Source organism: Macaca nemestrina, chromosome 6, assembly GCF_043159975.1.
Source record: "Macaca nemestrina isolate mMacNem1 chromosome 6, mMacNem.hap1, whole genome shotgun sequence".
Taxonomy (NCBI): domain Eukaryota; kingdom Metazoa; phylum Chordata; class Mammalia; order Primates; family Cercopithecidae; genus Macaca; species Macaca nemestrina.
The window spans coordinates 23,121,407-23,128,335 of record NC_092130.1 but is presented as its reverse complement, the minus strand read 5'-3'; positions in this window follow the sequence as shown (position 1 = coordinate 23,128,335).

Here is a 6,929-nt window from a genome sequence, read left to right as displayed (position 1 = left end):
TTCTGTACTTTTTTTCTGGTGATTTTTCTGTTTAAAATGGCCCCCAGCCAGGCATGGTGGCTCACGCCTGTAATCCCAGCACTTTGAGAGGCTAAGGCGGGTGGATCACTTGAGGTCAGGAATTTGAGACCAGCCTGGCCAACATATAGTGAAACCCCATCTCTACTAAAAAAAAATACAAAAATTAGTTGGGTGTGGTGGTGCATGTCTGTAGTCGCAGCTATTTGGGAAGCTGAGGCAGGAGAATTGCTTGAACCTGGGAAGTGGAGGTTGCAGTGAGATGAGATTCTGCCACTGTGCTCCAGCCTGGGTGACAGAGCAAGACTTCATCTAAAAGATAAATAAATAAATAAATAAATAAATAAATAATAAAATGCCCCCCAAAATGTAGTGCTGACATGCTGTCTAGTGTTCCTAACTGCAAGAAAGCTGTTACTTCGATAAGTTTAATAAGGTATGAGTTATAGTACTGTTGATTGTGAGTTCAATGTTAATAAATCAATAATATACATTAAATAAGTTTTTTTTTTTAACAGAAACATGCACAGAACAAGGTTATGTATTGATCAGTTGACAAAAGTGTGGTGAACAGGGGCTTGCAGGAACCTAACCCTTTATTTCTCCTAGAAGCAATGGTTCAGTATTTGTTAACTCAGTGTTCACGGCAACTTTACAGAATTACTGAATAATAAGAACCAACTATAATTACAAAGAGCTGTTGTAGGTTATGTGATGTAGCTACAGTCACAGTACTGCAAGAGCACAGAGAATTAAGTAAACACACCTAAGGGATCAGGAAGGGCCTCACGGGGGAAGTGAAGTTTGAGATGTGCATTGATGGGTAAATGAGAGTTCCCAGGAAGGAGAGGGTCTGGAAGGGCATTTCAGGTGGAGAAATTAGCAGGCATAAAAATGCATCTTATTCCAACTTCTTTCCCTGCATTATTTTCATGGTAGGTCTAGGACCTTCGAGGCCCAAACCAAGTGCTGGCCACAATCACACGAGAGACAACTGAAGGAGTCAAGCACAGTTGACCTTGAACAACATGGAGGTTAGTGATCCCAACCCCTTTCACTGTCGAAAATCCATGTATAATTTTTAATGTTCCAAAAACTTAACTGCTAATAGCCTACTGTTACTATTAACTGCTAATAGCCTTATTGATAATGCAAACTGTTGATTAACACATATTTTGTATGTCTTACATTTATTATATACTGTATTCTTATAACAAACAAAATAGTTGCGGAAAAGAAAATGTTATTTAGAATATCAAATGGAAGAGAAAATATATTTAGTATTCATTAAATGGAGGTGGATCATCATAAAGGTCTTCATCCTCATCGTCTTCACATTGAGAAGGTTGAGGAGAAGGAGGAAAAGGAGAGCTGGTTTTGCTATCTCAAGAGTAATAGAAGCAGAAAAGGTGGAGGAGGTAGAAGCGGAGGTAGGAGAGGCAGGTACACTCAATGTAACTTTACAGAAATACGTCATAATTTCTGTCTGACTTTTTGCCTTCTCATTTCTCTAAAAATGTTTCTGTATAATACAAATCCTTCTTTCGCTATTTGCCTTAGTTTCAGTGCCCACATCATAGAAGGGTCCATGTGATAACAGAAGTCAAAAGTCATCTTGAGTAACCAAAACCTGTTGCCAGATTGTCTAACATCAATTTGTTTTCTGATATTGCCTCTTTTACCTCTTCTTCCTTATTGTCTGGTACTGGTTCAGTAGCACTCATCTCCATCAAGTTGTCATCTTCTGTCAATCCCTCTGGAGTGGCATCTATTAGCTCTTGATTTCTCCAAGATCCATATCTTGAGACCCTTCACACAGATCTCTCACCTACCTTTTCGCCATATGCTCAATCTCTTTCATGATTTTCTTGATTGGCTCTGCTGCAAATCCTGTGAAGTTATGCACAACATCTGAACACAGTTTTCTCCAGCAGGAACTTGTTGTTTTGGGCTTGATGGCTTTCATAGCTTTTCCTGTAACAAAGATGGCATCTTCAAAAGTGTAATCCTTCCAGACTTTCTTGATGTTCTAGCAGGGTTCTCTTTCATAGCGTTGACAATCTTTTCCAAAGAGTATCATATATAATGGGAATTAAAGGCCCTTATGACCCCCGATCTAGAGGCTGGATTAGAGATGTGTTTGGGGGCAAGTAGACCACTTTGATGCCTTCAGTGTTGAACTCATGGGGTTCTAGATAACCAAGAGGCATCCTTCAATATCAAAAGAACCTTGAAAGGCAGACTCTTAGTGGCAAGGTACTTCCTGGCTTCAGGGACAAAACATGGATGGAACTAATCCAGAAAGAGTTCTCATTGTCCAGGCCTTCTTGTTGTACAACCAAAAGACTGGTAGCTGGTGTTTAACAGTTCCCTTCAAGGCTTAGGGGTTAGCAGCTTTATAGGTAAGGGCAGTCCCGATGATAAGCCTGACTGCATCTGCACAAAAGAGCAGAGTTCGCCTATCCTTTCCTATCTTAAATCCTGGTGATCGCTTCTTTTCCTTATTAATCAATGTTCTTTGCGGCTTTTTTTCCCCCCAGAATAGGATACTTTCATCCAAATTAAAAACCTGTTCAGGCAATTAGTTATCCTTTCCCCTCCATGATTTTGTTAATGGCATCTGATAATTCATCTGCTGCCTCTTGGTCGGCAGAAGCTGCTTCTCCTGTTATCTTGACATTTTTTAAGCCAAACCTCTTTCTAAAATTATCAAACCATCTTTGCTGGCATTAAATTATTCGGCTTTAGATCCTTCACCTTTCTTTTGCCTTAAGTTATCATATAATGACTTCACTTTTTCCTGACTCATATTAGAGTCTATGGGTACGTCTTTCTTATAGCAATCTTTATAGCAATGCACCCACCTAAAACCTGCATTTTCAATATGAACTAAAATGGTATTTCACCAAAAGTGCAAGGTTTTCATACCTGCTGGGAGCTGCAGCTACTGCTTCATGAATTTACTTTTTCTTTCTTTCTTTTCTTTCTTTTCTTTCTCTCTTTCTTTCTTTCTTTCTCTCTCTCTCTCTCTCTCTCTCTCTTTCTTTCTTTCTTTCTTTCTCTTTCTTTCTACAATTGTCCTTATGCTAAATTCATTCATCTTAAAATGATGGACAACTGCAGCTGCAGACCTCAATCTATGGTATATATCAAGCAACTCAGTTATTTTCTTGTAATGTCATGACTTTTCTCTGCTTTTCGGGAACACTTTCAGCATCACTAGTGTCACTTCACGTGGGTTCCATGGTGTTATTCAAGGTTTGCTGTATTACACTAAACATGATGAAAAATGTTTTATCATGAGAACCAGGAGATATCACATTTTACTCTGATATCCAATTAACTGCAGAGATGAATTGCTCACTCAGAGATAATAAGCATCACACAGCACTTGAAGTGGATACTGGCAACACTTGAGTTCACCACAATAGCAACAAGAGATGGCCACAGGCCAGGCGTGGTGGCACACACCTGTAATCCCAGCACTTTGGGAGGCCGAGACGGGAGGATCGCCTGAGATCAGGAGTTCGAGACCAGCCCGGCTAACACGGTGAAACTCTATCTCTGCTAAAAATACAAAAATTAGCCAGGTGTGGGGGCACACGCCCGTAATCCCAGCCACTCGGGAGGCTGAGGCAGGAGAATCACTTGAACCTGGGAGGTGGAGGTTGCAGTGAGCCAAGATCACGCCACTGCACTCCAGCCTGGGCAACAGAGTGAGACTCCATCTCAGAAAGAAAATCATAATAATAATCCCATTTCTGAGCATTTATTACGTACTAAACTGCTTAGTGTGTTACATTATCATTTCACATAACCTTTACAAGAATCTAAAGGATATACTTTTTTGTTTTGCTTTGTTTTGTTTTGAGACAGTGTTTTGCTCTGTTGCCTAGGCTGGAATGCAGCTGTACCCTCTTGGCTCACTGCAACCTCTTCCTCCTGGGCGCAAGCGATTCTCCTGCCTATAAAATGAGGCAATTTTGAGCAAGTGGTCAATGGCCAATGTAAATTCTGTAACTGACCATCAAGTTTCTCTTTTCCTGCCACCCACATAAATACTTGGAACCAAATGTTAGCAAGTTCATAGCAGGTAGACTTGTGATTGATTTTTGTTGTTTTGTTTACATTTTGGTCTTATGTACATTTGATTCTCCATCTCATCTTTGTACTCTTTTCCTTCCTTTTAAAAAATTTCTTGCTGATTTTTAATTTTTTAACATAATGTATTCCTGTAACTTACATTTAATATCTTTTTAGAATAAGGGAGCGTATTAGTAAATACATGGACTTAGCTTGGAAGAGGGAAAGTGAGGCTGTATGAGATTGTGGTAAAAAGCATGGGTTTGACTTCACTACCTTGGGCAAATTATTAAATCTTAATTGCCTCAATTATAAAAATGGGAAAATGATTATATTTTCCTCAGAAAAATTGTGAAAGATTATATGAGATAATGTACTTGGTAAATGTTAGCCATTATTGTTATTATTATTATTTATGTTTTCCCTTCATGCCCATTCCAGATACTTCATTACTGGTGTCTATAAAGCAGGGTCTCCTGATAGTTTTAAATTTTTTTTTTTTTTTTTTTTTGAAACGGAGTTTCACTCTTGTTGCCCAGGCTGAAGTGTAATGGCGTGATCTTGGCTCACCACAACCTCCACCTCCTGGGTTCAGGCAATTCTCCTGCCTCACCCTCCTGAGTAGCTGGGATTACAGGCGCCCACCACCATGCCCAGCTAATTTTTTGTACTTTTAGTAGAAATGGGGTTTCACTATGTTGGCCAGGCTGGGCTCAAACTCCTGACCTCAGGCAATCTACCTACCTCAGCCTCCCAAAGTGCTGGAATTATAACTTGAAACTTTTCTAAAACACAAGGCAATGTTGCCACATGGACGACACATGGGCCACAGCTTTGCAAGTACCAAAGCAATTCTTATTGATATCGTCTACCATTTCATTGCTGATGGCACAGCTTGGGGTTGGATGTGAAGGAAATCTGAAGGCAGTAGACAGATAGCTATACATTTCAGTGGCAAAGTTTAAAAATGTCATCTATGGGTGTTCATTCCATCCATTTTTACTGAACTCCGAGGATGCAATGGGAAAGCAAGACAGACATATCCCTGCTCCGTTAGATTTTATGGTCTCATGGTGGAATACAGGCAAGTGTATTGACAATTATATCACAGATTAATACGTGGGATGATAGAAGGAGCCCAGGCAGCTAAGGGCACATAGACAACCAATCTCAAGCTAACCCAGACATGTAGGAATCTTGGAGGAAGCAGCATCTAAAGGGATACCAGAAAGACGAACAGAACTTCATCAGGTAAACTGGGAAAAAGTGTGGAATGTGGAGGGAGGGAATGCCGGCACAGAAAGGGCCATTCAGGAAGCCTTGCATGTACGAATGTCAAGCACAACAAAGAACACAGCAAGTTTGAGGAACTAAAAGCTGTTCCTTTTAGCTGAAGCACAGCAAGCTTGGTTCACAGGGAGAGATAGCTGCCAGCTCTTGACGACTCTCTCTGGCCACTGGAGAGAGTCTGGGCTTCATCGGGGGGCAGTGGGGAGCTAGGGAAGTGCCTTAAGCCTGGGAGGGGCATGCCCTTTGTTTTAACTCATGTAATTTTCCACATTCAGAAGGATGTTGGAGTGCATCCAACCTACTTCATTTAATAGGTGGGGAAACAGAGGTGAGGCTCCTTGCCTAAGATCATTCTTCTGTTCGTTGCAAAACTAGGACCAAAAGACAAGCCTCTGGATTTCCAACACGGTGGCTTCAAAAGACCATACTGCTCTCCTTTTTACGCAAGTAGAACTCAGAGGTCCGGGAGTTATTTTTGTTTAAGATCTAACCAAATATACATGTAATAGTCTTTTCTGTTTTTAGGCAACTTGTTCCTGAAGGTGAAAAGACAGCGAAGGAACAGCAGGGAGAAATACGTCTTCCAAAAAACGATACCATCTGAAATAATGTGCCCCTTAGAATGAAAACCTGACTTATTGGGATTCTCATTGTAAAGTATTTGTAATCATTGAACTTGAAATCCCAAGGATCACGGTGGAAAATGAAACATTTTTTAAAAAGGAAACCTTGGTTCTGTTTTTAAACCCATCCTTCACAAACACTCCCACAGCTTTTCACACAGAACCAGGGACAGAAATGTATGTGTGTGTATATATATGTATATATATATATATATATATATATGTCATTTTTTTTCCTGAAATAGCAATTTGAATTGGAATTAGTGATTTAAGATCAAACCACAAGGAATCATGGATTCTGAGCACTTGGGAAATAAGGTGAGATCAGTAAGGGCAAGCAAAGGCTTCTACAAGTCCTTTGCTGGAGCTTGAATAACGGGGCTCCTCTACAAATTGCCCTTATTAGGAATAGCTGAGTGATTAAGTATAAATTTGTGGACCCTAGGAAACCACTCCTTATGTCTACATACACTCCACAATGTCTTAAATGCTTTCAAATTATTTACCCTGTAAGGTATAAAAGGCAACCGTCATTCCCTGTGTTGCAGATATGGTGACCTCTGTGGAGCAGAGTGGTGAAGTAACCTGCTCAGGTGTCTCAAGGTTAGAATTTGGTGCAGCCTGACTTCAGCCTGGTCTGAAGGCCTACCAGGCTGGATCTCAATGAGAATTGTTTCTTTCTCTCTTTCTTTCCTCTCTTTCCTTTCTCTCTTTCTCTTCTTTCTTTTCTTCTCCTCTTTCTCTCTTTCTCGTTCTTTCTCTTCTCTCTCTCTTTTTCTTTCTTTCTTTTTTTTTTTTTTGTGAGAGAGTCTCACTCTGTCACCCAGTCTGGAGTGCAGCAGCGGGATCATAGCTCACAGTAGCCTCAATCTCCTAGGCTCAAGCAATCCTCCCACCTCAGCCTCCTGGGTAGCT